The sequence below is a fragment of the Mercenaria mercenaria genome, unplaced genomic scaffold (genome assembly GCF_021730395.1).
Source record: "Mercenaria mercenaria strain notata unplaced genomic scaffold, MADL_Memer_1 contig_3066, whole genome shotgun sequence".
Lineage (NCBI taxonomy): Eukaryota > Metazoa > Mollusca > Bivalvia > Venerida > Veneridae > Mercenaria > Mercenaria mercenaria.
Window position 1 is genome coordinate 13,138 of NW_026461171.1, and position 15,257 is coordinate 28,394.

The window sequence follows — 15,257 nt, forward strand, 5'->3', positions numbered from 1 at the left end:
TCTTATCGATTATTGATTATCAGTGAAAATCCACAGGCATACAAAGCAGATAATTTGATAAGTGGCTCAGGAATGTATCGGAAAATTGATACCAGTAATTAAGCGGCGATATGGCTGCAGGTATTAATGAGTTAAGTAAAAACGGTAAGGGAGGACAATGGCCATCAGACAATGTACACTAGACCATCCACCTATACTTATAGCTCATTGTGAACAAAGTTCAGGTGAGCTAAAAACACAATTAATTCTTATGTGTTTCCATCACGTATAATCTGTTAGTAACTAAGTTGCAAAGCCTTCTTAAGAAATATAGCAATAATTTCCAGATATCATAGCATTTTCATTTTTTTCCTAGTTGTTGTACAATCTTAAGGTCAGTCCCTTTGAAAAAAAGAAATTGTGGACAGAGGCTATCAGACATCAAATGATCCTAAAAGCTCACCAACTTTTCAGAAGATCTTGAAAGTAAGTAAGGTACAGTTAGGGTTGTAGTATAGTGCACTTCCTCCCAGTTGTGAAAATGTGACAAAATCCCCACTTTGTTTTTGAAGTTATGGCCTGGAATAGGTGTCCAGACATGCACAGATGGACAGATGGATGGATGGACAGAGTAATTAATATAGGGGCTTTTGCCAAAATGTTGTTATGGGGTATAACCATACCGTAAGTTTAGGCTTAAAAATATAAACTTTTATATTATATACATGCTTGTTTATATTTGTTTAAGAACTAGTTAGTGTTACCTTGTTTCTTTGTTTTGTTGACAACAGCGTAAACATCTGTATTTGCTACTGACTTTTTCTGTGGTTTGGCATAAACATTATCATCTACAAGCTTCTTCTGACCAACATTTGAAGCCGATTCATACATTGCATTCTCTGTTACAACTATAGAAGAACAAAACCTGTCAGAGGAAAGCACATTCAACTAATTCAACTAGAACTGTCACAGGAGTGACTCATACCCCCACCATACGGTCTTGTCACAGAAGAATGGCAACCATAAGAAATCTTAAAAATACCTTGGAGTACTTCATCCTGGGCTTCCACATATAAGTAATACTAGTATAATACTAGTATAGTAATACTAGTAAATATATTAAATCTCTAATATTAGAGATACACTAAAAGTGAATACAAAAAAAGTGTCTTACCGACCCATGTTACCACAGAAAAATGTTTTTACTTTTTACATAGGACTTATTATAAAAAAGTTAGAAAAATACCTAAAATATTGAAAATCTAAAAATAGGATTTCTAAAAATAGACTAATTCATGGAATTTAAGGGGAAGAAACATAGTACAAAAGTTGAAAAAAGGTTACTTCCCTTTGGCTCTAAGCCAATCAGAATGAGATATAGTGAAAATACATCAAAATTAACCTTAAATTCTAGGTAAAAGGGGACACAATTCAAGACAAATTAGTGTCAGAGTTATGCACCTTGTGTCACATGATGTGGGTGATGAGGTGGAACATCGATTTTAAGTCTGAATCAAATCCATTCAGTAGTAACTGAGATATAGTGAAAATACATCAAAATTAACCTTAAATTCTAAGTAAAAATGGGCATAATTCATGAAAAATTGGTGTCAGAGTTATGCACCTTGTGTCACATGATGTGGGTGATGAGGTGGAACATCTATTTTAAGTTTGAATCAAATCCATTTTGTAATAATTGAGATATAGTGAAAATACATCAAAATAAACCTTAAAGTTAAAGTAAAAGGGGACATAATTCATAAAAAATTTATGTCAGAGTTAAGCACCTTATGTCACATCATCTGGGTGATGAGGTGGAACAACTATTTAAAGTTTTAATCAAATCCATTTAGTAATAACTGAGATATAGCGAAAATACAACAAAATTAACCTTTAATTCTAAGTAAAAGGGGACATAATTCATGAAAACTTGGTGTCAGAGTTATGCACCTTGTGTCACATGATGTGGGCACATGATGTGGTGATGAGGTGGAACATCTATTTTAAGGTTGAATCAAATCCATTCAGTAGTAACTGAGATATAGTGAAAATACATCAAAATCAACCTTAAATTCTAAGTAAAAAGGGGCATAATTCATAAAAAAACTGGTGTCAGAGTTATGCACCTTGTGTCACATGATGTGGGTGATGAGGTGGAACATCTATTTTAAGTTTGAATCAAATCCATTTAGTAATAACTGAGATATAGTGAAAATACAACAAAATTAACCTTAAATTCTAAGTAAAAGGGGACATAATTCATGAAAACTTGGTGTCAAGAGTTATGCACCTTGTGTCACATGATGTGGGTGATAAGGTGGAACATGTATTTTAAGTTTGAATCAAATCCATTTGGTAATAACTGAGATAATAGATTTCGGGACGCGACGGGACGGGACGGGACGCGACGGGACGCGACAAAACTGACTCCTATATACCCCCCTCAAACATGTTTGGTGGGGGTATAATGACTGGATGTGATATAAAGCATACCATATCTGAGGTAACTAGTTTTTCATTGGAGCCCAATGCAGATGATGACGTAAGACAACAGTTTGAGTTCATTCTTCTAGATAATAGCACAGAAAGTGTGGAAGTGCATTAAAACATTAACCAGAATTTCTAGTATAAAAGAGATAAAATTCAAGAAATATTTCTGCACGAGTAATGTACCTTGTGCCAAATGATGCTAGAGATGATGTGAAACAAATACTTGGCCTTTAACATGAAACTCTTAAGTCAAAATGAGGGCAGAATTCATGTAACACTGGTGCAAAAGTTATTGTTCTTGAGTCATATGATGAACTAATATTTTAAGTCTGAAGTAACTCCATCAAGTAATAACAGGTATAAAGACAAAAAGCATCATAAATTTCAATAAAGCTGCAGACTCAGATGCGGATGCAGGAGAGAGTAGAATAGCTCTCCATTTACTTCATATATTACATGAAAAGATCATAGAAGATAGGCTCCATAATCCATTATTCTGTCTTGGCATTAGTATATCTGTAACTGACAGTTTCTAAAGTTAAATGTACGCTGGTAAAGAGCCTTCAAACAGAATTAACCTAATGACCTCTGATTACTTTGAAATAAAAACCTCTTGTCCAAGAAATATGTAGACAAGAGCACCACAATGCGGAACATTTATATACGCCCGAAGGTATGACCTTTGACCCCTAAGTGTGACCGGAGGGTTATATCAGAGGATGGGAGCAAAATTTAAAGAACCTGACTGTTGAAGCCAAAAGGACAGGAACAACAAAGGGTAGAAATTAAAAAAAATAAATTCTAAGTCCACAAATAATCCTTACCAGGTACAGATATATCAAACTACACCTAAGAATTGGAGGTACCATCTATGTTTTACCACAGAAATGTGGTCTCGGCCAATAATAAAAAAGTTGCAAAATAAGCTATTTATAGTAACATTAAAGGGAAATATTCAGAACAAATTATTGTAAGTGAACAAAAAAGGGATCTGCCAAATAAATAAAAAAATCTGTAAAAAGATCCTTGGAAGCAAAGAATGCAACCAAGAAAAATAATAGCAGACTCAGTTTGACTGAGTCTGTTCATGAGAGCTAATGAAATGTGCAACACCTCTCACGCCCCCTTGCACCAGCTTAAGTGGAACTCTATTACACATATGTTGAACGGACTCCATGATCCCAAAGGACCAGAAAATATAACAAGCAAATTTGATGAATTGGTATCCTCCGCCGAAAGGGTCTGTGGTGAGGAACGGCAAAAAAATATATCCAGCAAAAAGTTAAGAATGTTACAAAGAAGCAAATAATTTCATTAATTTAGTCAAAATCAAATTAACAGAAAATGAATGTTTGTTTTTTTTGAGGGGGAGGGGGAGGGTACAAAACTTTATATGTTGATTATAAATATTGATGGAAAATTAACAAGAGCACCGCCTTGCGGGTGCTGACGCTCATCTGATTTTTTTTGTGTAATAGAAATATTGTCCTACCCATGATTTTCTAAGTCTAAAAAGGGCCATCATTCTTGCAAAAAGCAGGTTAGAGTTATGTTTCTTGATGTTCAGTGTCCACTTATGATGGTGAAAAACTGTTGCAAGTTTTAAAGCAATAGCTTTGATAGTTTATGAGAAAAAGTTGACTTAAACATAATACTCAACCAAGAAAATTATTTTCTAAGTCCAAAAGGGGCAATAATTATTGCAAAAAGCAGGATAGAGTTATGTTGCTTGCTGTACAGGGTCAGCTTATGATGGTCAACAAGTGTTGCAAGTTTCAAAGCAATAGCTTTGATAGTTTAAGAGAAAAAGTTGACCTAAACATAAAACTTAACCAAGAAATCTGATATTTTCTAAGTCCAAAAGGGGCCATAAATCTTGCAAAAAGCAGGGTGGAGTTATGTTTCTTGCTGTACAGGGTCAACTTATGATGGTGAACAAGTGTTGCAAGTTTTAAAGCAATAGCTTTGATAGTTTAGGATAAAAGCTGACCTAAACATAAAAACTTAACCAAGAAAACTGATTTTCTAAGTCCAAAAGGGGCAATAAATCTTGCAAAAAGCAAGATGGAGTTATGTTTCTTGATGTACAGGGTCTGCTTATGATGGTGAACAAGTATTCCAAGTTTCAAAGCAATAGCTTTGATAGTTTAGGAGAAAAGTTGACCTAAACATAAAACTTAACCAAGAAATCTGATATTTTCTAAGTACAAAAGGGGCCATAAATCTTGCAAAAAGCAAGATGGAGTTATGTTTCTTGCTATACAGGGTCAGCTTATGATGGTGAACAAGTATTCCAAGTTTCAAAGCAATATCTTTGATAGTTTAGGAGAAAAGGTGACCTAAACATAAAACTTAACCAGGCAACGCCGACGCAGACGCCGACGCCGACGCCGACAACCGCTCAAGTGATGACAATAACTCATCATTTTTTTTCAAAAAATCAGATGAGCTAAAAATGAAAAAAAAAAAAAAAATTGTGGGGGTGAGGGGGGGGGGGGGGGGGGGGGGGGGGAGGGTTGTGACCAAGACAAGGTGGCGACCAGGTGTGGGTACACAAATTCACATGTTTATAATAAATGTTCATGGAAAAGAATGAAAGACGTTTAATGAAATTCTTCCAATTGGTTGGTTTGTTATGTACAAATCTGTGGATTTTTAAACAATTAAAGGGCAATAACTGTATGGAAAATTGACCAATAAAAAAAGAAAATGACAGGCATCATCAAAGTATGTTGGTTCATATTTATTTCAAGTTTCATGAAATTCTACAAACTTGTTACTGAGAAATGGCTGCAGACGTGTATTTTTCATTAGATCAAGGGCAATAATTCTAAGGGAAATTGACCAATCAAAAAAAAAACTTGACAGGCATCATTGCAGTATGTTGGCTCATGTCTATTTCAAGTTTGATGAAATTCTACCTGTTAGTTACTGAGAAATGGCTGCGGACGGACATTTTTGTGCATTTTTCATTAAATCAAGGGCAGTAACTCCAAGGGAAATTGACCAATCGAAAAAAATCTTTAAGGGCATCATCATAGTATCTTGGTTCATGTCTATTTCAAGTTTGATGAAATTCTACCTGCTAGTTACTGAGAAATGGCTGCGGATGGACATTTTTCATTAAATCAAGGGCAATAACTCTAAGCCAAATTGACCAATCAAAAAAAAAAACTTGACGGGCATCATCACAGTATGTTGGTTCATGTTTATTTCAAGTTTCATGAAATTCTACCAAGTAGTTACTGAGAAATGGCTGCGGACGTACGGACAACGCCATTTCAATACCCCACTCCCGATTTCATTGGCGGGGGATAACAACACTTGGTCCGAGAGCTCACGGACTTTTATTGCAACAATTGAGGCCAAAAGAAGTTTATACATTTTTGGAAACAATATTTCATATCCTCCATGAAAACCCATTTCTTAAGTGTCAAAGCCGTGCCTATCTATATTTTGTTCACTTATGTTTGTGATAGGGGTGGTAAAACTCACTTGTAAAAATTTAGGGGGTAGGGTAAAGTTTACGTCTACCAGTTTTTTCACTGTTTAATTACAGTAGCTATATGATTGTCATTTAATGTATATATGTCAACCAATGTCAGCAAAAAGAAATTCATCAAAAAGGAATGAAGGGCAAACTTGATATTTAAGGTCAAAGGTCAAACTTATGTATAAATCACATAAATTGGCATATTTGAAATTTATTTTATTCTAAAAATTAGTTTTGTTATCATAAGTCACTCAGTTTTATATATGTAATGTGTATATATCGGTCAAAGTCAGAAATACAAATCTTATTGCAAAACGCCAAGGTCAACTCTGATAATTAAAGGTCAAATTTCATTTTCATGCAAAAATATGAAAAATGGTACATTTACTTTTCTAACGTTTTTAATTTGTATTCACATTGTTAGTCACTGAAGTTAATTCGTTTTAATGTCTGTATGTCAGGTAAAGTCAGCAGTGCAAAGGTAACCCCAAAACTGCCAAGGGTAAAGCTTATATCAAAGGTCAAAGGTCAAATTTTTGTGAAAAATTGCATGAATAGTTTCCTTTTTGAATTTATAACAGCTATTTCTGATCATTATTTGTAATTGCTCGTAATTATTTTAATGTATATTTGTCCGACAATATCAGTAATAAAGATATCGTCTAAAATCAGACAAGTTCAAATGTGATATTAAGGGTCAAAGGTCATTTTCAAGTAAAGAATGAAAAAATAGCCCTTTAACTTTTCTTCTTGTTTATGATATTTTGTCGATATTAATCAACAATATCAGTTCTTTTTAATGTATAAAAAGTAGGCGATATCTAGTATGCACATATTATTTCAAAACATTCAAGGTCAACCATAATTTCAAATGTCAAAGGTCAAAAAAGTGAATAAAATGTGCAATAATATCACCTGTTTGAAAAGTTTTTATTGTTAAAAAGTATTTGTTTTGTCATTTTAGTAACTGATCGTCTTTTTCATTTTACTGTATATATGTCAGACGATGTCATGGAAGAAAAGTAAGTTAAGGTCGAACCTGGTATTAAAGGTCAGGGGTCATTTGTGTAAAAGATCGAATTGTAGCGCACTTACTCATTACTTTGTTCAAAAGTAATAGCTCTTGTTAGAATTTTCTGTTAGCAATTTATTTTAATGTATACATGTCAAGCTAGGTCAGGAATGTAGGTTTTATCCAAATAAGGCAAAGCCAAACCTATTATCAAAGGTCAAAGTTCAAATCTGCGTGAAAATTAGCCAAATATCTAGTATTTTTGCAATGGTTTTTCATTATTTTTTGAGGGTATTTAAAAACTATTACCTAATTATTATTCATTTTTAAAGTATATATAACAGATGATATCATTATTGAAATAATAATGAAAAATTAGTCAAGGTCAAATCTTACATTAAAGTCAAAGGATAGGTCCTTCAAAAAAAAACTCGATATTATGAAAACAAAACTGGCTGGAACAAGTTGGGGAGTAAATGCAAAGATCCTCTGCAAGTCTACACGGGCAACGTACGGTACATAGCAGAGTACGCATCAACCTCATTGGTACCTGCTTCTAAAACCAGTAAAGATAAACTGGGCAAGGTTCATTTCGGTCTGAGGATAATCCCGGGGCAATGAAAACAACTCAAATAAACTAAATCGAAAAGAGAGCCAATCCTGAACCATTAGAGACAAGACGAGAGTACAAAGCTTTGTCCATGCAGAGAAGGCAAAGAGACTACCATCCCACCCACTCCACTCAAAATTCGAGAGCAGAACCAAGAACAGACTGAAAAGACAGAGTCTTAACCACATCGTCAAAAAAACTGCAAAAAAAGGGAAAGCAGCAGCACTGGACACAGAGGCAGAGCCCAAAGAATGGGTTCCCAGACAATGTGCTCCCAAAATCAGATTGGAGGTGCCAAGAGTAGAAGAAAAGGGAAAGCAACATCAGGCTTACCAACTCTTCTTACGCTAGAAATGATCAATAACCGCTATAACAGTACACTCTTGGATCCAAGAATATACCAATGGATCAGTGGAAAAGGCAGTTCAGAAAGCTTGGGGTGGTGCCTACATCAAATTTTCAGACAGCTCCTCCTTCATACTCTCTCATACAGTCGGCAAGAGATGCTCCAACTACAGATCCAGATGCAAGCCCTCACATCGGCAACACTCGAACAGTATGAGCGAGGAGAAAAGGGACAATATATTCTTAACAGACCCCAAATCAGCTCTTCAGGCTCTCTCAGCAGGTCCATCAGACAACTTAATCAGACAGCTGTTGAAAAACTAAAATCTCCTGCCTAGAGAACAACAATGTAGCAATTTCGATAGATTCCTGCACATGTTGGTGGGCATAGCTGGAAATGAAGCTGCGCACAAACTTGCAAAGACAGCAACCAGCAAAATACAGCCCCAACCTCCAACTTCATACAGAGAAGCTCAGACTCTGCGGAAGAACAGCTTGCGTCAGATTGGAAGAACATAAATGAAGGTTACCTGCCAAATCAGGACTGTCTACACAAGCTAAACAGCCAATTAACTGTCTTCTGTCTACGCACTGAAGACTGTGGCCTGAGAAAACATATGAAGAAGCTGGGAAATTGCAGAGAAAGCTAAATGTCAGTGCGGATCAGAGAAACAAACACAGTTTCACATTCTTCAGAGCTGTTCCTATCTGGAAGAAGCACGCCAGGAAGTTTGGCCAACAGACATCCCATTTGAGACCAAGCCGTGGAGAGATATCAGCGACCTGCAGAATACGGTGCAGTTCATTGCCGCATCTAATCATAAATATAAAACGGCCATAAGAAGATGGAAGGCAGTAAGGAAGTAAGTAATTAAAGGCTAACATTAAAATAAATTAACAGCAAGTTACAACAAGATATGTTTGAACAAACAAAAAAAATAACAGTGATATCTTTTGAATTTATTACCCGAAAATGAATTTTTAAACTTAACATTAGGGGTGATCTAGACCCATGTCTTATGATATCTCCATTGTTGATTTGATCCATATATATACATGTATGAAACCTCAAGGAATAACCATAAGATATTAATAATGACAAAATACCTTTAAACAGTGAAGAGTATTGCAAAAATGCTATTTTTTGCGGTCTTTCACGCAAATTTCACCTTTTACCTTTGATATAAGCTTTACCAATCACTGTTTTTGAAATTAGATCTGCATTGCTGACATTGATTTACAAATAAACATAAGACAGAATTATTTTCAATGAACAAAAAGGCAAGATAAATTTGTAACGAAGAAAAAATAAAAAATGCTGTACTTTGAATTTTTACATGAAAATGACATTTGACCTTTAATGTCAGGTTTGACCTTGACTTATTTTCCATTATTATTTCAACAGTGATATTGTCAGTTGTATATACTTTAAAATGAATACTAATCAGTTTTACTAGTAGTGACAGAAATAACCTACACAATAAGAATCAAAGCCTTGAAATGTCTGATGGTTGCGGGTTTTTGGTAGATTTAGTTTCTGTTTAAATGCCAGTCTATGAATGTACATGAATGAGAAACAAATACAAATTTAATGTTTCTCATATCTAAGATGAACTCTGCCACACCCAGACTGTGATGTAACCATGGGCGAATACCTTATCATTAATAGATCTTATGTAATCTAAATGGTCAGTGTGAGTGTATACAGGTTGAATAAGAACTGCTTGTTCATTGATAATTCATCCGCACTGTTCATGAATGGGACTATTTTGTGCAGCACATGAACATCTTTTGGACGTGATTCGGAATAAAATAAAGATGCTTTGGTTGTCAGAAATACACTTTAACTTTTGTAGCGGGATAAACCCGCAACCAAAATCAGTGCAAATTTCTTGTTATTTTGCGAATTCTAACACAAATTTGACCTTTGACCTTTGATAATAGGTTTGCTTTTCACTTATAATGATAAGACCTACATTGCTAACCTTGCTTAACATGTATACATTAAAGTAAATTGCTACAGTGAATTATAACAACAAGCTATTTTTGATCAAAGTAATGAGTAAGTATGGAAAAGGTTGTAATTTTTTATACAAAAGTGACCCCTGACCTCCAATACCAGGTTTGACCTTGACTTATTTTCTCTTTCAAGACATCGTCTGACATATATGCAGTAAAATGAACAACGATCAGTTACTAAAAATGACAAAACAAATACTTTAAAACAATAAAAATTATTACAAACTGGTGATATTTTTGCAAAATTTTATTCACTTTTTTGACCTTTGACCTTTGAAATTACGGTTGACCTTGAAATTTTTGAAATAATATGTGCATACCAAATTTCGCCTACTTTTTATACATTAAAATGAACTGATATTGTTGATTAATATCGACAGAATATCATAAACAAGAAGAAAAGTTAAAGGGCTATTTTTTCATTCTTTTACTTGAAAATGACCTTTGACCCTTAATATCACATTTGAACTTGTCTGATTTTAGACGATATCTTTATTACTGATATTGTCGGACAAATATACATTAAAATAAATTACGAGCAATTACAAATAATGAAAAGTCTGTGAGCTCTCGGACCAACTGAATCTAAGACTTTTTACAGCCGCCACACAGCACTTAAAGATTGCTGTTGTGATAGTTAAATAAAATCTGTAAAAATGCCCTGCAAACCCCTAAGTGTGACCTTGATCTTGATGTGTTGAACATTTGTGTCAAGTTTCTTCGAAATCCTTCAAGCAGTTCAAGAGTTACAGAGCCAACACGAAACAAAGTCATATGACATTTGACCCCTGTTACCTTGACTTTGAAGCCAGCCATCCAGAACATACGCTCTGCACGTTGTCTCGATGTGGTGAACATTTGTGTCAAGTTTCTTCGAAGGGGTTCAAGAGCAGACACGAAATTGATGACAGACAGACGGACAGAAGGACACTGGGAGTATAACATAATGCGTCCCTTCGCGTAGAAAAAGAGATTCGATCAATCCAGATTCAATCTTTTAATTACGAAGTGAGCATAAAGCAGCCACATGAAACTTTACCAATAACAAGAACTCTCCGTAACACTGCTAATGCTCGACTATTGGAATTGTTGTCCCAGAAGCAGGAATATTATCCTAAATGTTAAAATATCTATAGAGTTTCAATCCAGTCTCTGCATTAGTTTTGGAGATAGTAAGTCACACGCAAAACTTTAACCAGGATTTTCTAAGTCCAAAAAGGGGCATAATTTGGATAAAATGCATGTCAGAGTTATGGGACTTGATGCTATCACCTAGTTTTACATATATGTGGTAAGTTCAGAATCCCAAAACTGGAGGTTTGCCATTTTTCAGCTGGAGTTGGGGTCTCAAAACTGGAGGTTTTTTATAGACATAAATTAAGTGCGCGGACACATAACTTAGAGACAAAATCCAACATTTTTGGCCACACAATAACGTATATAAGTCTACACCAGAAGAAACAATCTTCATAACTCTTGATTTGAATTTTGACATAGTTATGCCACTTTTTAACTTACATTTTTTTGTTAAAGTTTTATATAATGTCTAATAGCAGAGCTACCGGCGCCGCTTCAGTGTCGCATTACGGTTAGACGTATGAACAAGAAAACGAATAGAGAGATCTAACTGTGTATACTATCCAGTTAAAAAATTTGTGGTACTTTTTGGAATCGGTGTTGTTCGGATTTTTTCAAGTAAACTATAATGCACATAGTAATTAGTCAGTAAAGACGTCAGTAGACGCTTACTGTTTACGGTTGACAAAAGCGTCTCGCTTACTGCTTTGAATATTGAATAAAAATGTAAATGCGCGTTTGATAATATGAAATTAGTGCTAAATACATTTTCTACGAAGAAAAAAGAAATAAAATACAATATTTTCATTTTGAAACGACTTTCGTCACGCTGCCATTACCGAACTTTATTATATATACTTATGTTTGTCCAGATGACGTTATAACTCCACAGTGGTGTAGTGGTTAGCGAGTTCGTGTTGAAAACCAGAGGTCGTGAGTTCGAACCTCACCTGGACCAGATTTTTTTTTTTAATTCCTTTTTTATTTCAGTTTTTTTTTTGTATTATTATGAGTTTTGAAAATATTGTATAACTAAAGTGATTCATGTGAAATTTAACAAGTGTTTAGTTTTGATGTCAGGTTCTATTATGTAGTGCCTGTGCAGTAGTCAGTAGACATAACTTTTTAAAACAAAAAAAAAGCTTTAGGATCAAAATATACAGGCATTGAACTGTGAAAAGCAAATAATGCTCTTCTCCCCATTCGTATATATTTCATTCGTTAGCTTTAAAATCACTGACCTGAGTTTATCAAAAAAACTAAAACTATTGGCGATGAATTATTAATAAACATCAAAAAGGTTCTTACTACCATCCCTATTCTATAGTGCTAAAAGATTAACCATAAACAAGAGGGCCAAGATGGCCCTAGGTCGCTCACCTAAGAAACACACCATAACAGTGTAAAACATGTTTGACCTTGTGATTTCATGGAAACAAATAAAAAATATTCTGACCAATTTTCATTAAGATTGGACCAAAAAATTGGTCTCTTGCGATAAAACAAGCATTTTCTTAGATATGACCTAGTTTTTGAACCTAGATGACCCATGTTCAAACTCGACCTAGATTTTATCAAGGCAATCATTCTGACCAAAATTCATAAAGATCAATTGAAAAATACAGCCTCTATCACATACACAAGTTTTTTTCTTTGATTTGACCAAGTGACCTGTTTTTTACCTCAGATGACCCATATTCAAATTCGACCTAGATTTCATTAAGGCAATCATCCTGACCAAATTTCATAAAAATCAATTGAAAAAAAAACAGTCTCTATCGCATACACAAGATTTTTCTTTAATTTGACCTAGTGACCTAGTTTTTGACCTCAGATAACCCATATTCAAACTCGACCTAGATTTCATCAAGACAATCACTCTGACCAAATTTCATGAAGATCAATTGAAAACTACATTCTCTATTGCATACACAAGGTTTTTCTTCGATTTGACCTAATAACCTAGTTTCTGAACCCAGATGACCCATTTTCGAACTCGGCCTAGATTTTATCAAGGTAATCATTCTGGCTAAATTTCATGAAGATCAGTTGAAAAATACAGCCTCTATCACATACACAAGGTTTTTCCTTAATTTGACCTAGTGACCTAGTTTTTGACCCCAGATGACCCATTTTCGAACTCTGCCTAGATTTCATCAAGGTTATCATTCTGACCAAAATTCATGAAGATCAATTGAAAAATACCGCCTCTATCGCATACACAAGGTTTTTCTTTGATTTGACCTAGTGACCTAGTTTTTAACCCGAGATGACCCATTTTCGAACTCGGCCTAGATTTCATCAAGATTATCATTCTGACCAATATTCATGAAGAATAATTGAAAAATACAGCCTCTATCGCATACATAAGGTTTTTCTTTGATTTGACCTAGTGACCTAGTTTTTGACCCGAGATGACCCATTTTCGAACTCGGCCTAGATTTCATCAAGGCAATCATTCTGACCAATATTCATGAAGATCAATTGAAAAATACAGCCTCTATCGCATACACAAGGTTTTTCTTTGATTTGACCTAGTGACCTAGTTTTTGACCCGAGATGACCCATTTTCGAACTCGGCCTAGATTTCATCAAGGTTATCATTCTGACCAATATTCATGAAGATTAATTGAAAAATACAGCCTCTATCGCATACACAAGCTAAATGTTGACAGACGACGGACGCCGGACATCGAGCGATCAGAAAAACTCACCTGAGCATTGCTCACAATGCTCAGGTGAGCTAAAAAAGCCATAGAAATGTTAACTTAGAAGTTCAGTAAATAAACAGGGGTTTTCGAGAATTTCGGCAAACACTGATTTTCTCTAGGTAAAATTCTGATCATTAACTTTTAAAAATTGCTAGTCTTTTGGGTTTAAAACAAGCTTTGTACAGTCATGTAAATGATTGTAATTTTCCCATACCAGGCGTCTATTATAGCAGTACTTTTGACTGAAAGTTGCACACAATCATTCTTCCTTTCAGAAAGAACCAAAATTTGACAATAATGACATTTAAAAAAATTACAATAGTCATTTCCAGGAAAACGTAAATTCTAATTTCTAATAACTTTGGAATTGGAACATTAACTTTTTACATTAAGTCCTCATTGCCAAATATTCACACGCAGAGAGACAGAATTCCTTTGGCTATTGGCCTAATGAGATTCTGTTAGGTTTGAAATTTTCAAGGTTCAAGCTTTTCAATTTGAAGGAGTTATCATTTGTGACTGGTTTCCAGTATGATAATAATTTATGTAAAATTGTTGATGCAGTATAACAGAAATTATTCAAATACGTTTTCTTTCTTTATCTTGGTGCAGATGTTACCGTATTTTCCGGACAATAGGCCACGGCCTATACGTTTACAAAAGTGAAATTTTCAGGGGTGCGGTTTATGCGTCGAAGTGGCCTATACGTCAATTTATTTTTTCTAAATAGGCCTTTCATGCGGCCGATGTAACGGTTTAATTTTTTACTTGCATTTTGAAAGCCAATTGAATCATGTAAAATGTAAATAATAGACAATATTGCCAAGAAGGCCTTTAAAACTTACATTCGGACTTAACAGTTCACTGCATTTGACAGATTAACAAGTGTTATTACCTGTAAATACAACCGATTTTCTAATCGAGGACAGTCTTTATACGACGTGGTCATGTTCGCCGCATAGTGGTGTATAGGCCGCGGATAATATGCCGGAGCGGCCTATACATTAAATTCTGTTTTTGATAATAGTTAAAATATACGGCTGCGGCCAATACGGTGCAGCGGCCTATTGTCCGGAAAATACGGTAGTCTATATCGAACTTTCTTTTGATTATATACAGAATATCTTTCGAGTTTTCACATGTCAAGAATTAAATTTGATGCGGTCTAAAACATGCATTCAGAAATCATGAATTATCATTAATACTTATAATTTTAATAGATCTAATAGAACATAAACGTCCTAAACGAATCCATAATTCCAGACAATTCCAACGCCACTCTTAATTTTTAAGGGGCACTGGTGATTTTTCAAGGGAGCTCTGCCTTTTAGGTAGCATCTAATTTCATATTATCTCTGTTACATTCAATGCTATTGACTATTATGCCCCTTTTACTGGCAAAGCTTTAATTGCCCCTTTTACTGGCAAAGCTTTAATTCACAGTCAAACACTGAAAAAAAGTCGAGCATGCTGTCTTACATAAGCTCTCTCTTGTTCTAACTTAAAATTTTCTTAACAGAT

General features: G+C 34.7%; 1 long non-coding RNA gene across 1 annotated transcript in view; it reads right to left on the reverse strand.

Moving 5' to 3' along the window:
• Positions 1 to 745: 745 nt before the first annotated feature.
• Positions 746 to 15,257, reverse strand: part of LOC128552707 (uncharacterized) — a 46,044-nt gene continuing 31,532 nt past the window's right edge. Inside the window, exon 3 of the long non-coding RNA XR_008369150.1 lies at positions 746 to 887. This is a non-coding gene — a long non-coding RNA (uncharacterized LOC128552707). The remainder of the gene's footprint in view (positions 888 to 15,257) is intronic.